At 39.6% G+C, this 24,828-nt stretch overlaps 1 protein-coding gene and 1 pseudogene across 1 annotated transcript in view; one reads left to right on the forward strand and one right to left on the reverse strand.

Moving 5' to 3' along the window:
* LOC141498924 (band 4.1-like protein 4B) overlaps positions 1 to 24,828 on the reverse strand; it is a 159,597-nt gene that overhangs the window by 65,192 nt on the left and 69,577 nt on the right.
* On the forward strand, positions 19,544 to 21,412 carry LOC141500136 (large ribosomal subunit protein eL6-like; annotated as a pseudogene).

The raw sequence follows: 24,828 nt of genomic DNA on the forward strand, positions 1-24,828 counted from the left end.
TGTGACCATGAATCAAGGAAACTGTCTTTAAACAAGAGCTCTTGAAAGATAGTTACCCCTCCATGATTCTGACCTTTCTCATGGTTGTGGACCTGAAGCTGGAGTGCTCTTATTGGCTTCTGTTAGCCAGGTTTATTTACAGTCACCCAGAGTTGGATGGTCACCATTAAAAATAAAAACAAAGCCTGATACTGAAAAAAAAATATGGTTTTCTAAGTTGATATGTGCCAACAGGAATCCAGTTGAATGTTTCCTTCCTACCCTCATTTCTACTTGAGTTTTATAACACTACTCTACACTAACAAAATGACAGTACTGGTGTTGTTTAGTTGATTCTTCCATGTCTGACTCTTCCTCAGCCTCATTAAGAGTTTCATTGGTAGAGATACTGGAGCAGTTTCCTTCTCAGTTCATTTACAGATGAAGAAATGGAGGCAAACATGGTTAAATGACTTGCTCAGGGTCATACAGCTAGTAAATGTCTGAGGACAGGTTTGAACTCAGTAACATGAGTGTCCCTCACTCTAGGTCCAGGACTTTATCCATTGCTCTCATCAGGTTGCTCTATTTTGTTAGGATTAAGTAAAGATCAAGAGAAAGCATGGTCTATTGAAAGAGGCCAGCCTCAGATTCCTGAGAACTTGAGTGAGTTCAACTTCTGGTACATAGTTACAAATATTATTTTAATCTCACAACAATCCTGGGAAACAGCCACTATTATGACCCCCATTTTACAGATAAGGAAACTGAAGCAAACACAAGTGACTTGCCCAGGTCTGAAGTTGAATCTGATCTCAGGGCTTCCTGATATCAGGTCTAGTGGTCTAACCAATTATGACACTGGGAAACTCCATAAGGCTATAAATTGTAAACCAGGATCTATATTGATAGAGGAAGTTTCTTCACCAAGTAGCTTCTTTTATTGATTCAATCATAGGTTTGGGAGGAAAAAAGAAGAGAGAAAGAGAGACAGAGAAAGAGAAGAGAGAGAGAGAGAGAGAGAGAGAGAGAGAGAGAGAGAGAGAAAAGAAGGAAGGAAGGAAGGCAGGAAGGAAGGAAAGTGGGAAGGAAGGAGGAGGGAAGGAAAGAAGGAGGGAAGGAACGAAGGAGGGAAGGAAGAAAAGAAACAAGGATGAAACAATATTTAGTACAAATATAGGTTATTCTGGGACCCTTTGTTTATGGACTCAAGGGCCCTTGGGCCCAATGACCAAAGTCAAGAGATAAATAAATTACTTTAGTGAAAATGGTCAGTCAGTATACATTTATTAAGCACCTACTGTAGGGCAGCTAGGGGGAGCTGGAAGACCTGAATTCAAATCCAGTCTCAGACACTTACTAGCTCTATGACTGCACAAATCACTTAACCATATTGTTAAGTGATACAAATGATCTGGGGAAAGAAATGGCAAATCACTCCAGTACCTCTGCCAGAAATCCCCAGTGGGGTAAGAGTGAGTCGGACATGACTGAAAAGAATAAACCACAATGCATACCTTTCTTATTCTGTGCTTAATATTGGAGAAATGAAGAACAATGTTTGTCCTTCATTTTTTGAAGAAGACCACAACATCAGGGAGGTGATACCATGGATTTGAGTGAAGGGGGTGATGAGCTAAGTCTCACCCATCTCACTATCTCCTCCAGTGTCATCTGGATACAGGGTCCAGATATGAATTAGGATGACTGGAGATGGCCCTGGATGTGAGGCAATCAGGGTTAAGTGACTTGCCCAAGATCACACAAATAAGTGGCAAGTCAGAGGTCCTGAATCCAAGGCCAGTGCTCTATCCACTGCACCACCAAGTTGCTCACTGGAGATACAGAGAAAGGTGAAAAAACCAGTCCCTGGTTGCAAGTAGCAACCACTGGATTAGAAGTCAGAATATATGAGTTCTAGTTCCTCCTTTGCCATTATATAGTCTGAGTCTTTCCCTCCCAGAAGCAAAGCATCCCTCTCCCTGAGCTGTTGGTCTAAGGTTCCTCCCAGTCCCAAAAGTTTATATCTTTGTGTTAATAAGAGAATAGGAAGGACTGAAGTCGCTGGCCAGCTTCTTTCATTTCCCCATTTAGAGTCAGTATGCATGGATGTTTTTGTATCCATGTGTATATGATTACAGTGAAGAATGTAACTGTGTTTCTAGATGAAACAGTCCATTATAAAAACTAATCCCTAAGCAATGAGCAATAACTCAGAGTGGAGATAGTAATCAAATATTTACTTCCTACATGGCAGGACAGAACCATAACTAGGAATCTATTTGTCTGGGGAAAAAAATGGGGAGGGGGGCCCTGGGGTGGGGTGAGGTGAGTGGCAACATGCTGACAGCTCAAGTAGGAGTCATTCCAGCAGCAGGGTGGCCTGGAATGGTAGGGAGAGGGGCCATAGCTATGGAATCCTGGAGGTGGCTCACCCAAGGGGTGGTCGCTTTCCATGATACGATTAGACCATCAGATCTAAATTATAAAAGCTCGTTAATTCATTTTTGAGTATCAAAGTTTGCTTGGATGGGGCTACCTAGCAGCTTGGCAGTATGGATAGTATAGGTTCTAGAATCAGAGGAACTGGATTCAGTCTTACTTCTGATAAGTATTACCTGAATGACAATGTGTGAAATGAAAGAGTTGGAAGAACTGACCTTGGAGGGCTCTTCCACTCTATATCTCTGCACCCCACAATTTATATCAAGAGAAATTCACTGAACTGATAAAAAAAAAGGATTGTTTCAATCTCAGGGGGAAAAACAAATACTAGCCTGAGGTATATAAAAAGAAATGCTAACTCTAAAACGATAACACATATGGTCTAATGAAGTTAGCCTATGTGCTAATTTATAAAAAACAATAACCTTTGTTAGAATCATAATAGGCATGGGGCAAATGGGGCACTATCTCAGTGATCCAACATGGAAGAAGTATAAAGGCCCCTGAGTCAAAGGTCCTGTGTTGGAATTCTGATCCTGTGTGACCATGGAAAAGCCATTTCTCTTTAGTCATTCTCATTTTCTTCATCTGTGAAACTGATAGATTGATTGATGTTTATCTTTCATTCTGGAAGACCATGACACATTCAGGCCCTCCTGCTTCTGGAATGACTCCAAGTTGAGCTACCAGCATGTTTCCACTCCTGTCACCCTCTCCCCCACAGGGACCTCCCTCACCCACCCATGTTTTTGCCCCAGGTGATTAGATTCTTAGTTATAGTTCTGTCCTCTGGTTTTTTTAAAAAGCACTTTACTTTTATTCATTTACTTTTTACATTATTTCAATAGTCATATTGTAAAAGTAGACATAATTCCCCCCCTCCACAAAGAAAGAAAAACCTCAAGAAAAAAATAAAGTGAGAGGAAAAAAGTGTGTTTCAGTCTGTATTCAGCTTTGTCTTTTGGATGGATAGCATTCTTTACTATAAGTACATCAGAGAAATCACTTCAATTTTTTCCTCCAGTTGCTATTGCTAACTGTATTTCCCTCCATCCTATTTCTCCCCATCCCCATTTATTTTATTCTCTCTCTCCTTTCGCCCTTCTCAAAAGTGCATTGTATCTGACTACTCTCTCCCACTATCTTCCCTCTCTTCTATAACCTACACCCCGCCCCCCCCCCGTCCCCTTTCTCCCATCCCTTTCCTCCCCTATTTCCTTCTGGGGCAAGATAGATTTCTATACCCAATTGATTGTGTATATTATTTCCTCTCTGAGCCTCTTCTGATGAGAATGTAAGCTCATTCATTCCCCTCCACCTTAGCCCCTTTAACTCCATTGCAAAAGTGTTTTCCTTGCCTCTTTTATGTGAAATAGCTTAGAAATATCTACCTCTCCTTTCCCTTTCTCCCACTACAGTTTTCTTCCCTTTAACTCCATTTTTATAATAAATTATACCTTCATATTCAGCTCCCTCCTGTGCCTTGTCTATGTTTGCTCCTTCTAACTGTTCTAATAAATAAGGTTCATGAGTTATCAGTATCATCTTCCCATGCAGGAATACAAGCCATTCAACAACATTAAAATCGTCATAATTTTTCCATCCTGTCTACCCTCTCTATACTTCACCTGAGTCCTGTACTTGAAGATCAAACTTTTGTTCAGCTCTGAAAGTCCCCTATTTAATTAAATATCCATCTTTTTCTGAGGCAACAGAATCTTGCCTCAGAGATAGCAAAGAAACTTCTGCAGTTTCTTCCAATACCCTTACTGTCTATGTGTTGAGCATTCTGGAAGCAGCTGTTAGGTGTCTCCCTGCCAGGTGGCTCTTCCTGATTCTCAGGAGCTGGGTGTGTACTGGTCTAGATTCCACACTCATTCTGGTGCTGCAGAATGAAAGAGAATGTTCAGTTTTGCTGAGCAGTTGATTCTCATTTGTAATCCAAGCTCTTTTGCCTTCTGGAATATCATATTCCAAGCCCTACACCCTTAATGTAGAAGTTGCTAGATCTTGTGGTATCTTGACTGTAGCTCCATGATATTTGAATTGTTTCTTTCTAACTGCTTGTAATATTTTCTCTTTGATTTGGGAATTCTGGAATTTGGCTTAAATATTCCTGGGAGTTTTTATTTTGGGATCTCTTTTAGGAAGTGATTGATGGACTCCCTCAATTTCTATTTTACTCTCTGCTTCTAGGATATCAACACAATTTTCCTAGATACTTTTCTTGAAAAATGAAGTCTGGGCAGCTAGGTGGTGCAGTGGATAGAGCACTAGCCTTGGAGTCAGGAGTACCTGAGTTCAAATCTGGCCTCAGACACTTAATAATTACCTAGCTGTGTGGCCCTGGGCAAGCCACTTAACCCCACTGCCTTGAAAAATCTAAAAAAAAAACAAAAAAAATGAAGTCTAGGCTCTTTTCCTGGTCATGACTTTCATGTAGGCCAATAATTTTTAAATTATCTCTTCTAGATCTATTTTCCAGGTCAGTTGTTTTTCCAGTGAGATATTTCACATTTACTTCTAGTTTTTCATTCTTTTGGGTTTGTTTTATTGTTTCTTGATTTCTCACAAAGCCATAGGCTTCCCTTAGCTCCATTCTACATTTGAAGGAATCATTTTCTTCAGAGAGCTTTTGTATCTCCTTTTTCATCTGACCAGTTCTGCTTTTTAAGGCACTCTTCACTGGCCATTTGAACTCTTTTTCCATTTGACCTAAACTTGTTTTTAAGATGTTATTTTCTTCAGTGTTATTTTGTAATTCTTTCACCAAACTGCTGACTTGCTTTTCATGATTTTCCCACATGGCTCTCATTTCTCTTCCCAATTTTTCTTCTACTTCTCTTACTTGATTTTCAAAATGTTTTTTGAGCTCTTCCATAGCCTGAGACCAATTCATATTTTTCTTGGAAGTTTTGGTTACAGAAGTTTTGACTTTGTTATCTTCTGAGTGTATATTTTGATTCTCCATAAGAGGTTGGATTTTTTTCCTTCTGTTGTTTGCTCATTTTCTCAGTCTATGACTTGATTTTAACTCTTTGTTAAGGTGAGGCTCTGCTTCCAGGATGAAGGATGCACTTTCCCAAGCTTTTGAGGGTTTCGCAACCATTTTTAGAAACACCCCACAGTGATCTCAATTCCTTCAAAGTTTTATGAGAAGCTCTGACTGTTCTTGTGGACTGTGCTCCAGTCTGTGGATTATCATAAGCACTCCCCTCTACACTGGAACTGTGAGGAGGTTCCTTGCTCCACTATGACAGTAACGTTCCTTTTCCTGAGACTGGGGCCCAGACTGTGACCTGGATCAGTATGGGTGAAGAAGCAACAGAATCTTGCCTCAGAGATAGCAAAGAAACTTCTGCAGTTTCTCCCAATACCCTTACTGTCTATGTGTTGAGCATTCTGGAAGCAGCTGTTAGGTGTCTCCCTGTCAGGTGGCTCTTCCTGATTCTCAGGAGCTGGGTGTGTACTGGTCTAGATTCCACACTCATTCTGGTGCTGCAGAGTTTTCCCCACTGACCTTCCAAGTTGTCCTTGGCAAACCCTGGGCTGAGAGGTTTGGAAATCACCCCTGCAGCTGTAGACTCAGGTGCCCCTGAGGGACCCAGGCACCTGACAGGCTGTTTCTGGATGCCTGGAGCTAGTTTATACCAGTGATTGATATGATCTGGGCTGTGCTGAGGCCCTTTCTAACTCCAGTGAAATAGACCTTTCCTGCCAATCTTCCAAGTTGTCTTGGACTGGAAAATTGTTTCACTTAGACTTTCTGTGAATTCTGCCCCCTCTAGAATTTGGTTAAAGTTGTTATTTAGAGGTATTTATAGTGGTCTCGGGGAGAACTGCCAGGATTTCTTGTCTTCACTCTGCCATCCTTGCTCCACTCCACCCTCTTCTTTGTTTTTGAAGATCTTTCACTGGTCACTTAGACAATTTATTGTTTATCAATAGAAGTGTGAAATTCATCCACTACATGACTTTGAATTTAAAGCCTGAAATTTTTTCAAGAGAATCTATGGAAGAGATTCTTTCAATTGGAACTATTTTTTCCTTACAGAACTCCCAGGAATTTTTAATATTATTCCTCTCCTCTCCTCTCCTCTCCTCTCCTCTCCTCTCCTCTCCTCTCCTCTCCTCTCCTCTCCTCTCCTCTCCTCTCCTCTCCTCTCCTCTCCTCTCCTCTCCTCTCCTCTCCTCTCCTCTCCTCTCCTCTCCTCTCCTCTCCTCTCCTCTCCTCTCCTCTCCTCTCCTCTCCTCTCCTCTCCTCTCCTCTCCTCTGTTTTTTTGGTTTTTGCAAGGCAATGGGGTTAAGTGACTTGCCCAAGGTCACATAGTTAAGTGAGTTTTAAGTGTCTGAGGTCAGATTTGAACTCAGGTTCTCCTGACTCCAGGGCCAGTACTCTATCCTCTATGCCACCTTGCTGCCCCACTTATATTATTTCTTGCATTATGGTATTCAGGTTTTTCAACTTGTGATCTTCAGGAAAACCTATAATCCCTAAGATGCCTCTAAATATTTGTCTTCAAGATCAATATTTTTGCTTGGACAGAAAAACTGTTTTCTTTTAATGTAATTGCTTTCTGCTTCTCTTCAATCATTCTTCAGTTCTGTGTATTTGCATTCCCAATCAATTGTCCTCCTTTTTATGTCTTTAGTGAGACCTGCCACCATAGATTCAAGGTTTTCTCTTCTACCAAATAGCCTTGAAGGCCATAAATTCTGCTTTCAATTTTCAGTTTTCTTTTAAAATCACTCATGAATAGAATGTTGTGGTTCTATGTTCTCAAAATCCACAAGGATATCTGTTTCAACAGGTGTCGAATCATTTCCCTTTGTTTGTAGTTTTTATCCATAGAAGCCTATACTTGTACTTCTAGATATCTAGAAGCCATATTTCTTTCTGCCATTTAATGTCTTCCCCATTCATTTAGTTGTTTATGCTCAAGGTTTGTTTTCTTCCTCCTGAGATCTTTGGTAATTTCAGCCTACCCACGTACCCATTATTTTCTCTTATTGCTTACTTTCTGACTCCCTCCCTTCTGATAGAGCCTTCCATGGGGCTAGCTAAGTTTCTCAGCCTCCTCCCACATTGGGCAATTATTGTTCACCAGTCTAATTTTCTTCCCCAAGAGGCTTTTGAGGGGATGTTTCAGTTGTCTAAACTTTTATTGGATTGCCACACAGTTCCTGATACATGGTGTACTGCCCTATTCCCTCTGTTTCTCAGTTGTCTGGTCCAGCAAGGTGTTGCCACATCCATACTATCATATCCTGGGAACATTTTTTCCATTTGAAGTTTGCATCTTTGTGGAACTGGAAAAAATGCTGTAGTGTTGAGCTCTGTTACAAGCCCACACATGTCCCACTCTATTCCTTCTGTTTCTCAACTCTTCTATAGAATTCTATTGCAGAACAGAATGATGCTGTGGTGCTTTGTGAACTGAGAAAATTTCAGTAGTTCAGAGTTGGCACTCCATAGCACTGGAAAGGGGGAGAGGCAGTCAGGATGTGTGGTTGAGTTTTGTTGCAAGTCCTTGGATCAATATACAAGTTTGATGCTGGTAATGTGATGGTAGGTTGGGAAGGAGGTGTTGATTGAGTATGAGGTGGACTTTTTATCTTCTTTTGGTTCTTGGTGTCCTTTATTATGGAAACAGTCAAAATAATTTCATCTTTGGTATACTGCTTCTGTTTTGGAGAGGTCTGAGATATTGCGAACATAATCTGGAAGTATCAACCTTTGCTTCATCTTCTTCAGCATTTCCCCAACTCTCTCATTTCTCTTCAGTCCTATAGGTGTACAGTCTGAATGCTACACTTTCACTACCCATAGCCTTTCATAATAGCATTTCTACTTAGAACTTCCCTTTGTCCTCATGACATTATAAAATCTATTATTTCAAAGTTAAGTTTTGGAAGGAAGCAATGTATTTGAAATAATTTACACTAAGCTATAACTACTTATAGCCCCTTTAATTCTGGCAGGGATATTTTAAAAGACTTGCTAAAATACTTGTTAAACCCAAATGAATTTCTAATTGTTAATATATTAGCAAGTATGAAAAAAATGTAAGATGCTGTCTGATAGTAGTATACAGAGGGCTAGACTGGGAAGCAGGAGAACATATATTCTCTTTTCTGTTGACATATACAAACTGTGTGACTCTGGACAAGTCACTTAACCTCTTAATGCAATAGAATCTATATTGGTGAAGAGTTTTCTTTCCTGAGAGTTCTATACAAAGATGAGATCATAGGACTAAAGAGTTTTCTTTCTGGCACTTCCCCAACATAGATGAAATCACAAGTTTAAATTCCCTACAAAGTAAAGAATTTTAGAGGTGAGCTTTTATAGGGTAGGGACCATCGCTCACCTCTTTTGTATTCCCACATTTTGCACAGTACCTTGTACAATACATAGTCAACACTTAAAAATGTTTATTAGTTACTAATTGTCAGAATGAAAAAGAACTCAAGAATAGTTCCTGAATCTTAGTGCTTAATAAATACTTGTTTTTGATATAGATAATGCTTATTGAAGACATTTCAATCATGGTTCCCAAGCCTTGGACTACCAGGGGCACACAAGGGATGAAGTAAGGAATATATTTCTATCTTGCAGATGGAGGTGAGTTGTTAATCACTCCCCAATAATCCTTCACAGTCCTCTATTGATTCTTCATTGCCCACTCTAATTACCATGTCAAGGCAACTCCTCATACTCCAGGTTTCAGGTGACCTGGGTAGAGGAAGCGTGCTCCCACAAAGCTCCGGTTTTCCTCTGGGGGTACTATTCTGGTAATCACAATTTAGTTCCCTCCTGTGGCATACAAATTATTGTATCTTATGGTAACATCACATTATCCTTATGCTCCTGTGACAGAAAATGGAAATATGGAAGCAATATAGGAAGACCACCTAAAGGAAGAATATGGAAAAATAAATTAGCCCTTTACACTTGTTCATTCAGCCAATTAGAAAGTAATTGATGGGGGGGCAGAGCCAAGATGGTGACAAGAAGGGATCCAGTCTTAGACGCTCTCTGATAAAACTTCGAAACTAAGGACTCTAACTAAACTTTCGAGAGACAGAACCCACAGAGGGGCTCAGTGAGGCAGTTCTCCTACTCAAGGTAACTTGGAAAAGAGCAGAAAGGCTCTGCTCCCCGGGGTCGGAGGAGCGGCCCACCAGAGGGGTGGCCCACCAGAGCCAAAGAACTTCAGCTTCCCAGCAGCCCCAGGGCGCTGGGAGCCATGGCTCCCAGCAGCAAGGGAGTCTCCTGAGCTGCACCCCGGGGAGCACTGGGCGCAAAGTGGGGGAACAGCGGGGGACCTCTGCCAGAGCGAGCAGGTGGAGCCCAACCCTCAGGGCACACAGCGAGCAGCTTGGTCTTTTGGCAGCCCAGATCCAGGAACAGAAGCAGGCAGAGCCAGTAAGCAGAAGACTCCAGGGCATGAGCCCATTGAGCTGAGGGAGGGGAGTGAAGAGAGAGAGAGACTGCAGAGCTATGTCCCTGGAACAGGACTCTGGGGCTCTGAACACATTCAAATCCTGATCGCAGTCTAGGCCCCCCCATAGAACAGCAGCCCCCCCCCCCACCTCAGCCCCGTGGCAGAGCGGGGAGCTTATGGTCATTCACAGACCAGGAGGGAGGACAGAGCCTCACACACTAAGACTCTTGTGGGAGTGTCCCAAAAGCTCAGGAAGCACCCCAAAACTAGGCCCAGGCTGGGAAAATGAGCAAGCAGAGAAACAAGAGGAAGACCATTGAGAAATATTTTGCATATGAGCCCAAGAAGGATCAAAATACTCAGTCTGAAGATGAGGAAGCACAAGCTCCTGCATCTAAAGACTCCAAGAAAAACAGAAATTGGGCTCAGGCTATGACAGAGCTCAAAAAAGACTTTGAAAATCAAATGAGGGAGCTGAAAGAAAAACTGGGAAAAGAAAGGAGAGAGATGAAGGAAAAACATGAAAATGAAGTCAGCAGCCTAGTCAAGGAAATCCAAAAAAATGCTGAAGAAAATAGCATGCTAAAAACCAGCTTAGGTCAAATGGATAAAACAATTCAAAAAGTTATTGAGGAGAAGAATGCTTTAAAAAGCAAAATTGGCCAGATGGAAAAAGAGATAAGACAACTCTCTGAGGAGAACAAATCCTTCAGACAAAGAATAGAATTCAGGGAGATTGATGAATTTACCAGAAATCAGGAATCAATACTTCAAAGCCAAAAAAATGAAAAATTAGAAGAAAATGTGAAGTATCTCATTGAAAAAACAACTGATATGGAAAACAGACTTAAGAAAGATAATTTAAAAATTATTGGAATACCTGAAAGTCATAATAAGGAAAAGAGCCTTGACATCATTTTCAAAGAATTACTACAGGAAAATTGCCATGATATCCTAGAAGCAGAGGGCAAAATAGAAATGCAGAGAATCCACCAATTCCCCCCCAAGAAACAGATCCCCAAAAAACCAACCCCAAGGAATATTATAGTCAAGTTCCAGAACTCCCAAGTCAAAGAGAAAATATTACAAGCAGCCAGAAGGACACAGTTCAAATATCATGGAGCTGCAGTCAGGATCACTCAGGACTTAGCAGCAACTACATTGGAAGCTCGTAGGGCTTGTAATATAATATACTGGAAGGCAAAAGAGCTTAGAATGCAGCCAAGAATCAACTACCCAGCAAGGCTGAATGTCCTCTTCCAGGGAAAAAGATGAACTTTCAATGAACCAGGGAAATTTCAAATGTTCCTTTTGGAATGGCCAGAGCTGAACAGAAGGTTTGATCTTCAGATACAGGACTCAGGTGAAGCATAGAGATTGGAGGAGGGGGGAAAATATAAGGGACTTAATGAGGATGAACTGCATGTATTCCTGCATAGAAAAATGACACTGATAATACTTATATGAACCTTCTCAGTTAACAGAGCAGGTAGAGGGAGCTTTAATAGTTGAAGCACAGGAGAAAGCTGAATTTGAAGATAAAATATGGTGTAAAAATGGAGTCAATAGAAAAAAAGGGAAATGTAATGGGAGAAAGAAAAAGGAGAGGGGGAATAGGCCAAGATATTTCATATAATAAGATTTTTCTTTATTACAATGAGCTATTGCAATGATATAGAAGGGGGGAGGCAAGGGGGAATGAGGGAACCTTTGCTTTCATCAGAGGTGGCTAGGAGAGGAAACAGCATATATACTCAATGGGGTATAGACATCTGGAGTAAGGAGGGGGGAGCAGGGGGAAGGGGTGGGGATGTGAATAAAGGAGGAGAGGATGGACCATGGGGGGAGAGTGGTCAGACATAACACATTTTCTTTTTTACTTCTTGCAAGGGGCTGGGATTGGAAGGCCTGTCCAGGACCATGGGGCCAGGTGGATTCTGGGCCTAAGGGGTGGTATGGGGACTTGGGGCCTCTTGGCCCCAGGGCCAGGGATCTGTCTGCTGAACCACTCAGCGACCCTACAGCAGAGTCAGAGTGAAAGGAGAGAGAAAATAGAGTACATGGTAGTGGAGAAATAGGAAAGGAGGGAGTAGCGATCAGCAATGGCAACGTTGGAAAACTATGGAAGTAACTTTTGCGATGGACTTACCATAAAGAATGTGATCTACCCATGACAGAGTTGTTGGTGTTGGAACAAAGACTGAAGCACATTTTTTATTATTATTATTTGGGGGGGTACAGGGCAAATGGGGCTGGGTGGCCTGCCTGGGGCCACAAAGCGGGGTGATCTTTGAGTGTCTGAGGCCGGATTTGGACCCGGGTGCTCCTGGCTCAAGGGCCAATGCTCTGTCTGCCACCCAGCCACCCCTACTATTATTACTATTTTATTTTAATTTGGGCCTTTTTTTCCCTTCTTTTTGGTTTTTGCAGGGCAGTGGGGATTGGGTGGCTTGCATGTCACATGGCTGGGTGATTGTTGGGTCTACGGGGCTGGATGTGGGCTCGGGTGCTCGTGGCTCCAGGGCTGGTGCTTTTTCCATTGCGCCACCTGGCCATACCTACAATTATTACTATTATTATTTTTTTAATTTTAATTTTTTTCTCTCCCCTTTACTTTATCACTCAAGCAAGTCTATAATCATGAGGGGGGAGGGGGTATTTTGTTTACTCTTAAACAAGAATATTTTATTAATGTAAAAAAACATTTGTACAAAATGAGAATAAAAAAATTAAATTAAATTAAAAAAAGAACTAAAAAAAAAGAAAGTAATTGATGGTAGGAATTTTAGAGGAGATCACCTACCAATCAATAAAATGGCAGATATTCAGGAGTTTAATAGGAAGATTGAAGAAAATGACCATCTTTTAGCACTGGTCTGAAAGAAAATTTAAATGCAAGTCCATTTTTACTACTTATGAAATATAACTCAGGGCCCACCACTTTGTTATATTAATAACAATATTAATTATGTCAATCATATATTAATTATATTAATAACAATTTGCTGCACAAAGTGAGTCATTAATAGTTAGGGTTAGCAGGTTCCCCAAGGGCAAAAACTTATCTAATTCATCTCCCCTATCTCTTAACTGCCTAGGGAGTATAAGGCAAAGGATGCTGACATCAAGTCAAAAAACTTGGCTTCAAAACCTGCATCTTCCATTTATTGAACCTTGTGGCAATCATATACAGAAAGAATACTGACTTTAGGTTCAGGGCTGGGTTCAGATCCTGTCCCTATTATTTGTTACCCATTTGACCTGATCCTTGGTTTACTTATCTGCAAAATGGGGAGATGATATTTACCCAACCTACCTCACATAACTGTAACGAGAAAAATTGAAAAGAGATTTAGGGGGTGGCTAGGTGGCTAGGTGGCTTAGTGGATAAGGCATCAGCCTTGGAGTCAGGAGTACCTGGGTTCAAATCCGGTTTCAGACACTTAATAATTACCCAGCTGTGTGGTCTTGGGTAAGCCACTTAACCCCGTTTGCCTTGAAAAAAAAAAGATTTAGAAAGGGAGTTTTTGTTATCATTGAGCTATTTTTATTTTTTGCTATTTAGAAGAAAGATCAGCTGTATGCTTCAGGGCAAGTGATAATCTCCTTGCACCTCACTTTCTTCATCTGTAAAATGGGAGTAATAAGGCTTTCAATTCAAGAGAAATTTATTAAGTGCCAACTACATGCAAAGTATTGACTTAAGTGCCAAAGATATAAAGATGAAGAATGAAATATTCCCTGACCTCTAGTGGCTTTCATTCTACTTGCACTATCTGACATTACAAACTATGAGGCATGAAAACAACATGAGATATTATTTACTAGTTCAAAAAACAAGGAAGACCAAATTGTTCTATTGTTCTGGACTATAACATTCAGTTCAAGGTAGGATTTTTGCTCTTCATAGGACATCTTCATACAGCACTGGGAATGCTCCTACTAGGGACACTGGAATGAAGACCATTTCTGGACTCTAACCAGACCATTTTTCTAAGAAAGCAAGTGATTGCAGAACTATGATCTCTTGAACCCTTTAGCCAATAAGGTCTTTCAATTACCTGTAGATATTCAAACCACACACCTGCCTTTAAAATGTATTGGGAACATTGGAAAAATGTCCATTCTCCAAGGCAAAACAAGCACAATGGACATTGGCTCTTTTGAAGTATGGGGTAACTAAAGGAACACTAAGTAATCCTGATAAGTTTGAGTGTTCTTTTAGAATAAGAATAAAACTTATTCATGCATACAGAAATGCTTCAAAACTAAGATGCAACAAATGATAGCAAGACAGGAAGCTCACTTAAATTTTTACAGAATGAATCATTGATTGAGGTAGCAGCAGAAATGAAAAGGACCTCAAAGTCAACTTGTTCAATCCTTATTCAAATAATGAATCTTAGAACATCCCCATATGCAACCTTCCAGTCCTCACCTGAAGATCTCTTGTAATAGGAAGATCACCCCACTGTCTACTCTAATTAATGGAAGCACTTGTGTATATTGAAACAAAATGTATTTCTCAGAAATTGTGGATATGATTTACTTATGAAAGTGCAAAGTATATAAAATACAAAGAATTATATGGTATGCCATTGTGAATGGGGATGGCACAGGTATCAGAAGATTAGAATTAGGATCCTTTTAAGCAGCTGGGTGATTCAGTGGAGAAAATGTTGGGTCTGTAGTCAGAAGACCTCAATTAAAATTCTACCTCAGATACTTCCCTGACTCTGGGTAAGTCACTTAATATTTAGCTGGCTCAGCTTTCTCAGTTGTAAAATGGGAGTAATAATAGCAATAATCAATAAACATATACCAAGCCCTGAAGATACAGAGTCAAAAGACAATCCCTGCCTCAAGAAGTTCACAATCTAATGGGGAAGAGAGTACAAGGGACAAACATGTACAAATAAACTATTTATAGGATAAAGAGAAAATAATTAGCAGACAGAAGACATTAGAATTAAAAGGGTTTGGGAAAGCATCTTCTTCATGAGATTGTGAGGATAAAATGAGTTAATATTTAAAAAGGATTTAACAGTGCTGGCACACAATAGATACTATTTAATAAAGGTTTATTCCCTTCCTCTTTCCCTTTAGCTATGTGACCTTGGGCAAGTCATTTAGCCCTGATTGCCTTCCATCTAGAGCCATCTCCAGTCATCCTATTTCATATCTGGCCACTAGACCCAGATGACTCTGAAGGAGAGAGTGAGACTGGTGACTTAGCACAGCACCTCCTCACTCAAATCCAGTTCATGTGCTTGTCGTGGTATCACCTTCCTGATGTCATGGTCTTCTTCAACAAACATTTCCCCCCTTTACTCACTGTATTTGGAGATGGCACAGATAGCCAAAAGATTAGAATTCAGATTATCCTAAGCAGATTTAAAAAACATAAGGCAAATTCTTATAGAATAACCTGGCTGGTATTATGTTCATAAAGTATTCTGTATTGGACACAAATTGGGAACAAAGTGAATGAGAAGTTGTTGCCAATAACAACAAAAAGAAAAAGACATGTAGGAGATTGGTGGGTAGGATAAACAAATACACATTCTTAGTTATAAAAATATTTTAACATGTGAAATATCTACCAATCCTTTGGAAACAGAATTGAACAAGAATAGTTTTTTTGGTAGCCTGGCTGTACCTTTATAGACCTTTAGAAATGTGGTTTTCAAATCTAGGAGAAAATGACAGTTGACTTTAGGAGGTCTACTAGCCACTAACATAACTGGGAAACATTAAGCTGAGCAAGTCCCATGCTTACCCTAGTACTTATGGTGCTTTCTTGTTAAGTAGACACACAGGAAGAGGAAAAATCTCTTTTGCTTCTTGGAGACTCCCAACTCCACTTAGATCATAGAGCTAGAGCCGGAATGAACCATCCAGTTCATTTAGTTCGACCCATTATTTAAAAAATTTATTCATTTATTATTCCAACTACTTGCAAAAATAGTTTTCAACATTCACCAAAGATTTTGAGTTTCACATTTTTCCTCTCTTCCTCCTTTCCCTCCCCTCTTCCCTCGACTAATATTTCTATATTAGTCATTTAAAAGATGATTCAGAACAAAAGGGAAGAAAAACCATGAGGGTAAAAAAACATAAAGCATAAAACAAAATTTTTAAATGGAAAATAATATGCTTTGGTTTGCATTCAAACTCCAAAGTTCTTTCTCTGGATGTGTGTGGTATTTTCCATTACAAGTCCTTTAGGATTGTCTTTAATTATTGTACTGCTGAGGAGAGCTGAGTTCATCATATCTGACCATCACACAATGTTGCTGTTAATGTGTACACTTTTGACCCATCATTTTACAATAAGGAAACTGAAGCTCAGAGGCCAAGTATTTCGCCTAAGGTTATGTAGGTAATTTTTTTTAAATCAGAGTTAGGAATTAAATCAAGGTCCTCCGACTCCACAATTAGTATTCTTTCTACTTTGGCTATGCAAATTCATTTATCTAATGTGGATTTACCCAATCAAAATCACCTCTAAATCATCAACCTACTAGTGAAGCCTTGCCTCTTTCTTTCGTTTAATATATTTCACTGTAATCTTTCACATGTAATCTTAATAATGCATTATTTCCCCAAAGGGTGGACAGAATATATTCTGTGTATGTGTATGCACATTCATTCTATCCATTTATATCCATCATAGAAATAATTACCATAATAAAAACAATATTCCATTGTCCTTGAAGATTCTTCTAGGCTTGAATAATCACAAATTGTTTTGACCTTGGGATTCAATGCAGATATGGATTAGTTTGTTTAACCCTATAGGGCTGCTACTCATGTATGAATAAGAATGGAAGATACAATGCAGCCAGCCCCCCCGCTTATAGTCACATACTACCATTTTTGGGTCAATCTTTTGGTGAAGGCTCAGGAATTCTGGATTTGGAATTCCTCCTCATTGTAGTACAGGGCACAGATTTGAGATCTGTTGAGAATTTAAATTTGGGATGATCAAGTTTCTTCTTTTGGTATCCAGTCCCTGCAGACACCTGGTTTATTGTCTGAGGAGTTGGAGTCCTGCCTCCTCTTTCTGACCTTGAGTCATTTAGTTCAGCTTCCCCATGGGTTCAAGGCATTTCACATGCCTACTGATCTTTCTGCTGAGTAGCTAAACTTGGATATTTGCTTTTTCCTCTCCACTCTGTTGTTTCAGGAAGGGAATAAAGGCATCTCATGCATAGTCTAAATCACTGATCAAGTACCTTACAATGTGAAAAGAGACTAAAGATGATTTTGATTATGGCTTGGGGTATGTTTATGAAAGTATATAATAGGGGGAGGCTAGGTGGCGCAGTGAATAGAGCACCAGCCCTAGAGTCAGGAGTACCTGGGTTCAAATCCAGTCTTAGACACTTAATAATTACCTAGCTGTGTGGCCTTGGGCAAGCCACTTAACCCCATTGCCTTGCAAAAAAAAAAAACCTAAAAAAAAGTATATGATAATGCCAAAATATTGCTTCTATAGTTGCAGAATGGTATAGTTCCAAAGGAATAATTAATTCTCCATTTAGCTATGTAATTATTTGTTGATATATAGACAGGAAGCAGTCTCAAATTTCCTTAGGGGAGGGAACTATTGCATGAGGAAGCTTCCTCTACAAAAGCAAGTCATAGCACCTTCTCTGCAACTTACAATCCTAGAAAATGGCCTAGAATACCAAGAGGGAAAGTGGCCCAGTCAGACTGTGTCAGGGTTGGGACTAGAATTCATGTCTTCTTGATTGAGATACCAGCTTTCTATCCTCCACAACACATAGGCATTGATTGTTATTAAATTACTAAGAAGAAAAGATGGGTACCCATGCTTCAAGTTCATCTGGCAATAAATTTCTCTCTGGCCCTCCTTCTATCCAATACATTTCCAAATCTTCAATATTCCTCAGTCTCTATTGATAGGAAAAGGTAATTCACTATCTAGTGGGTGGCCACAACCAAAGGACTAAAACAGTAAAGGATGTGGAGGCTCAATGTCAAAGGAGAACTTTCAAAATGGTGGTGCCTTGTCCTGAAGGCAACCTTGATGTCGGGAAGTTCCTTCTCCCTCACCAGATGACGTTCTAGTACGATGAGTTTCTTTCATAAGTAAGCACATAGGAAGCATGAATGAACACAAATAATGGGAAACTTAGGCTGCCTTGGGGCAGCTTTGAAAATATTGGTCTCTATAATGGACTGCTGTGAATCTGAAAGTTTGAAGGTCAAGGTGAAACAAGGCTTTGAGTTCAGTGAAAGGTTCATTACTGTCAGGTAGATCAATGTTATAATTCCAAAAGGGGGGGATCTGAGAAATTGAGGGTCTATTTGAAATTTTAGCAATATCTTGGAAGTCTATAGATTCTATAGGTTCAAGAATTAAGATCTAAGTTTAAATCCATTTATTAGCTCTGTGATCTCAGGCAAGTCACTCAATCTGTATGTCTGTTTCCTCATTTGCAAAATGAGGTTTAATAATAACACCTATCTCCCAGGGTTGTTGTGAGGATCAGATCTGTAAAGTACTTAGCACAGTGAGCACCAAATAAATGTCACCCACTATTTATCATTATTATCATTATTATTTGTCATTATTGTCATTATTATCATTGTAAATCTGAGTTTTCAGAGGCTACAGAGCATACAATATTAGAGGTAGAATAGAAGGATCTCACAAGTTTATAACATGTAATAGTCTAATTTAACAGATAAGGAAACTGAGACTCAATGAGATTAAATGACTTAAACATGGTGCAGTGCAATGATGTCAAATTAAAAAAAAAAAAACAGGGCCACTGAACCATGCCTAAGGCTCCCTGCCAACTGCATATTGACTTAGAAAAACTCTTATAGCCATTATTGATGTTTCATTATTTTTTTTACTTTTTAAAATATTTCTCAGTTACATTTTAATCTGGTTAGGGCAGCTCTTGAGAGTGTTGTGGATTGTGTGTGGCCTGTGAGGCAAGTGTTGGACCCCTCTGGTGTAGTGGATAGAGAGCTGGACCTAGTATCAAGAGGATCTGGATTAAATCCCACCTTAGATGTTTCCTAGCAGAGTGACCAAGAGCAATTATTTCATTTCCCTCAGCTTCAGTTTCTCCATTCACAGACTAGTAACAGTAATAGAATCTACTTCACAAGAATGTTATAAGGATAAAAATAAAATATATGTAAAGTGCTTTGCAAACCTTGTGTTAGCTATTATTACTATTATTATTATTAGTGATGTAACTGAGTCTAAACATAATTTTTCTGATTATCCAGGAACTTTTTTGCCATTATTTTGTTTTGATATATTTTTTAAGTAACACTTTGATTTTTAGTTATATTCCTCATTACCCTCTCACTTGTCTTATGAGTCATACCTTAAAGAATAAAAAAGAGGAACCAAAAAAACCCTTTAGCAAATCAATAATCAATGATGTCTGGCATTTTATATAGTTTTGTGAACCTATAGTCTTATACCTCCTGCCTAGAAAGAAGAAAGGCACATTTTCTAACTCATAGATAAGACCAAGTTTAATAATTATAATTACACATTAAACTATCTTATGCTGCCTCTCAGGTCCTTTCATCTGATTAAGGAGTTTTCCTCTAAAATAGCATTCTTTTCCAAGGGATCCATGAAAATGCCTCAATTTGGGGGGGGGGTCCAAGATGGCAGCATGAAGGCAGGAATTCCCAGAAACTCGTTCCCCAAAAAACTCCAAAAGCAGAAAATGCCTCACTTTGCAATTATGTACTTCAGAAACTTCTTTTCCCTTCTCAGACTTGGCATTAAGTAGATACTAATGCAGACAGACCAGGATGGTCCTGATATGGTATTTATGAAATTGCTGTCATTGACAGCTGGGTGCTATAGTGGGTAGAATATAGAGCTCCAGATCAGTAAGATCCGAGTTTAAAGAACGCCTCAGTCCCTTATGGGCTGTGAGATCCTGGGCAAATCTTTCCTATACTATTGTTTCCTCTTCTATAAAATGGGATAGTAATCACCCGGAGCTTTGCAAACCTTCAAGTGCCATATATATAAACTTTTTATTGCATAGTCATGTCTGATTCTTCATGATCCCATTTAGGATCTTAGTGGCAAACTGCTGGAGTGGTCTGTCATCTTCTCCAGCTCATATTAAAGATGAGGAAATAGGGGCAAACTGGGTTAAGTGACTTGCCCAGGGTCACATGTCTGAGGCCAGATTTGAACTTGGGAAGATGAGTCTTCCTGACTCCAGGCCTCACACTGCATCTATTGTACCACTTAGCTGCACCAATATAAATCCCAGTTGTTATTATTTGTGCACAGTTCACTAGAACATGGCAGGACTACTGCAGACATCAATCTTATATGACATATTCATAATGGCCATATCTTAAAACACAGGTTTTTCATAGCCTCCCTCCCTGATGCTCATTAAATTCTGTTGTTTTTTTTTTTGTGGACTGTGTCTAGAAAAGATACAAGCAGGGGGCTGCACCATTCTAACCTCTGCCTGTGTCTATGATCCCTGATACGTGCATACTATAGAGAAAAAGGCATGATTCAGAAGATAAGACTAATCTTATGTCACAAAGTAGTAATGGCACAATTATTTTTGTTAACATTAAGAAAGGTATAGCTCTTTCCCCTTCTCTCAAGATGGCAGACAAAAAACCCCCAAAGCCTCCAAAGGAAAAGAAGGTCAGAAAGGAAAAAAAAGGAAAGGAAGGCTAAAAAGGAAGATGGGGATGAAAAGGTGGTGAAAAAACCTCGAAAGCATTGCAGTCGAAACCCGGTCTTGGCCCGAGGGATCGGCAGATACTCCAGGTCTGCAATGTATTCCCGCAGAGCCATGTACAAGCGGAAATATGCTGCACCAAAAACCGGGATTGAAAGGAAAAAGAAAGACAGGGTGCCTGCTACTATCTCAAAGCCAGTTGGTGGTGATAAAAATGGAGGAAACCAAGTGGTAAAGAGTCGCAAAATGCCCAGGTATTACCCTACTGAAGATGTGCCTAGAAAACTCCTAAGTCATGGCAAAAAACCCTTCAGCCAGCATGTGAGGAAACTTCGCTGTAGCATCACCCCAGGCACAGTTCTGATTCTGCTCACTGGCCGCCACAGGGGCAAGCGTGTGGTTTTCCTGAAGCAGCTGGCTAGTGGTTTGCTACTGGTGACTGGACCTCTGACCATCAATCGGGTTCCTCTACAAAGGACCCATCAGAAATTTGTCATTGCCACCTCTAGGGTTAACCTTTCTGGTGTAAAAATTCCAAATCATCTTACTGATGCTTACTTTAAGAAGAAGAGGCTCCGTAAACCCAGACACCAAGGAGAGATTTTTGACACAGAGAAAGAGAAATATGAGATTACAGAGCAGCGCAAGGCTGATCAGAAAGCAGTGGACTCTCAGCTCCTGCCCAAAATCAAGAAAATTCCTCAGTTCCGCGGTTACCTGCGTTCTGTATTCTCTCTCCAATGGAGTTTATCCTCACAAATTGGTGTTCTAAATGCCTTGCAGAGAACTCTTATTAAAATATTTGGAATAGTGAAAAAAAAAGAAAGATAAGTTATATGTATAAAGTATTTTTATTATGTATAAAGTAGATAAGTTGTATAAAATAAGAGTGGAAACTACAAGTCAGTTAACTGGCTAAATGAGTGACTCCTGAATTTGACCCTGGGTTGGAAGAACGCTAAATCTAGAAAGCCCAATTGAGTAGAGGCCTTAAATCTTGCAAATGTTTGGAAGAAATGAGACCCTTCTTATTGAGGCTACTTAACTTAGAACAGGGAAGGCCTTGGCCTGGATAATTTTAACTATTAATTCCATTAGAAATCTTGGCTAGTCAAAAAACATCTACCGGATATCTTTTTTTGTGTACTTCTAATTACTGTACCCTTTTAAACCTTTTCTGAAGTTGTCTATTATTTTCCCTTGTAAATAAAAACTAGAAATGCACTTTTTTTTGGCCTGAAGGTATGCAGAAAAAGAAAAGGGAAAGCTAGAAATGACTAAAAAAGAGTCTTCAGAAAAAGATAAAGATAAGGGACATTAGGGTTCTATTTGAACCTATCTCTAACCCCAAGGAGCTCAGATGGCTAAAGTTGAGGTTCATTGATTAGGGAAGTTTTTGAAAATAGGGAAAGCCTTGGGGCTAAAAAGTATAACTTCCTTGGACTGGCTCCAAATAAAAAGTGCTCCTGCCCGAGAGGTTAATTTTTCATTGAAGCACAAAACTTCATGCTAGAGATGGAAAAGGTCTTAGAGATTACTTGGTTCCAATACCTAATTTTACAGAGGAAGAAACTGAACCCATCAAGAGAGGTTTTTACAATGAATTTCACTTGCACTGGTTTTCTCTCTCTCTTACCCCCCCCCCCCAAATTCCTATTGCCCCATCCACTTACTTCTACAAAGTTAATCAGTTCTGTAATCATGGTATAGAAAGCCAGCTTAGAAACGCCACTCTGGAGGTTCTGGTTCTCTTTGCTTTTATGTAGAGGAAGAAGGCAGGTTCTGAGTGACAGAAAACCCCTAGCCCTGGCTAGGGCTATTGGAAACAGCTGCAGCCTTCCTGTCCCTATTGCTTCCTCCAGACTGTGGGAAGAGAATCCATGAAAGAATTTAGCGGACCAGAAATGGTAACCATCCCACCCTTCAGCGATGGCAAAGGGCAAGGTAATTATGAAGGCACTACAACTCTAGACTTCATCTTTTTCTTTAAAAACAAGACCAGGGTGCTAACTCAGGGCACAGGTTCACTGGACAAACAGGCACAGGAACAGGTGGGAGCAGATGAGCAAACCACTGTGGAATCTTGTTGGTTGAAATATTTCAATAGTACTTAGGTTATTAATTACCACACAGAAGGAACCTCTGCAAAATATGTGGGAAGGGCTCTGTTAAATGTTGTGTGTCTAAGAAACAGAAAGAGGCCATTTTTTGAGGTAGTTTCTGGGGAAAGTTTTAGATCCTTCTCCCTTTAAAGTCTGTCTGATTCTTCATGACTCCATGGATCATAGCACATCAGTACTGTCCATAAGGTTTTCTTGGCAAAGATACAGGAGTGGTTTGCGATTCCTTTCTCCACTGGATTAAGGAAAAGAGTTTAGTGTCTTGCCTAGGGTCATACAATTAGTAAGTTCCTGAGGCTGGATTTGAACTCAGATCTTCCTGATTCCAGAGCTCTATCCAATGAGCAGCCTCTACTAGATTATTATTTAGAAAGACAAAGAAAAACCTTGAGAGAACTATTCAGGTGGTCCAGCAGGTATGACTAAGATTATTAGCTTACCTGCTTGAAATGATCACTAGTCAAATTTGGGGCAAAAGGAGCTGGAGACCAGTAAAACATAACCCAAGGTCACAGGTTGTAAAGCATAGTGAGTCTACCCTTACATTAGTTTGTTCAAATACAGTCAATACAGTTGTTAAAAGACTGAGTAAAATGGGCAGAAAGTTATCCTTGAGGGTCCTCTGTGGCAGATCCTAGTAGCTACTTAACTTGTTGAACAGAAGGCAAAATGCTAAATGGAAACCAGACAAAGCTTGTCATCTTATGAGCAAGATTTGGTTCTAAATACTTATTTCTTTCTTTTTTTTTTTTTGAATTGTAAAGATTTTATTTATTTTGAGTTTTATAATTTTTCCCCTACTCTTACTCCCCACCCCACCCCCACATAAGGCAATTTGTCAGTCTTTACATTGTTTCCATGGTATACATTGACCCAAATTGAGTGTGATGAGAGAGAAATCATATCCATACTAAATACTGAATTTCAAGCAGAATCTGCACTCATAGTAAAGGAATTCAAGAGAGACATTAACCCTAAAAACAGAAAGATTTGGAAATCCTTTACATAGAGACAACATACTTAAAGTATGGGAAAAAGAAACAAAAGAGGTCCCAAGACAGAGCTTTGGAAAATGTTCTGACAATGGTCAGAAAGAAGAGAAGGAAAAGGAAGAGGATCTGCTACCAGTACAAATGAGAAGGAATTACACAGGTAAGAAGAGAAGCAGATGTCATATTAGCCAAGGGTCAAAAAAAGCACATCCAAGAGAGGAGGGATATACAGCATCAGAAATTTCAGAGGTCAAGGAAGATAAGAACTAAGGATAGAACACTGGATTTAACAATGAAGAAACCACTGGGTAACCTTGGAAACAGCAGCTTCTGTCAAGTGGTGAGGCTGAAAGGGACTGAGAAGTGAGTGGAGCTTGAGAAACAGATGGTAGGACTAAAGAGCAGGGATGTCAAATGCATAGGTCACATTGAAGCTCAGAACACTCCCTGGTGCAGCCAGATCAGATTAAAATGCAATTGGTTCATATTGAACAAAATAAGTAAAAATACAATAACATAAATATTGTGAATATGTATTTTTCTAAATCAATAATCAAGTTTCTATTAGCTTGATACCAATGACAAAAGATAATTCCTTTCTAGGACTTGGGTCATGAAAGGAAAAAGATATTTTATTTGAGTGACAGTTTTAAGGAATAGTAGGGTCAAATGAAGGTTTTATTTTTATTTTTTTAAGAATGGGTGACACCTGGGCATATTTGATGAACTTTACATCATTTAAGTAGTTCTTTGCCCCCCCCCAACAAAAAACCATGAGATAGCCAGAATGGCAACACTTATAGTCAGGGGAATGCTATTTCATATTGAAACCTAATTTCTGGTACCTTTTAGTCATTTTTCATTATCTCCAGTAATGCTAAAATAGAGGCTCAATCTGAATCTGTAGGATATAAATAGAATCCACAATGAGTGAGAGAATTTATATCAAAAAATTAAAATTTGCATTAAAATATTCCATTCCCAATAGAAAGGACCAAAATCAATCTTTTGGCTAGACTTTCCTTTGTGATAGCTGATAACAAGGATTCAATCAAGCATTTCCCAAATTCACCTTGCACATGTGTCTTTTGCTTGTACCATTCTCTCTCTTATGTT

This window comes from Macrotis lagotis, chromosome X (genome assembly GCF_037893015.1).
Source record: "Macrotis lagotis isolate mMagLag1 chromosome X, bilby.v1.9.chrom.fasta, whole genome shotgun sequence".
Classification (NCBI taxonomy): Eukaryota; Metazoa; Chordata; class Mammalia; order Peramelemorphia; family Peramelidae; genus Macrotis; species Macrotis lagotis.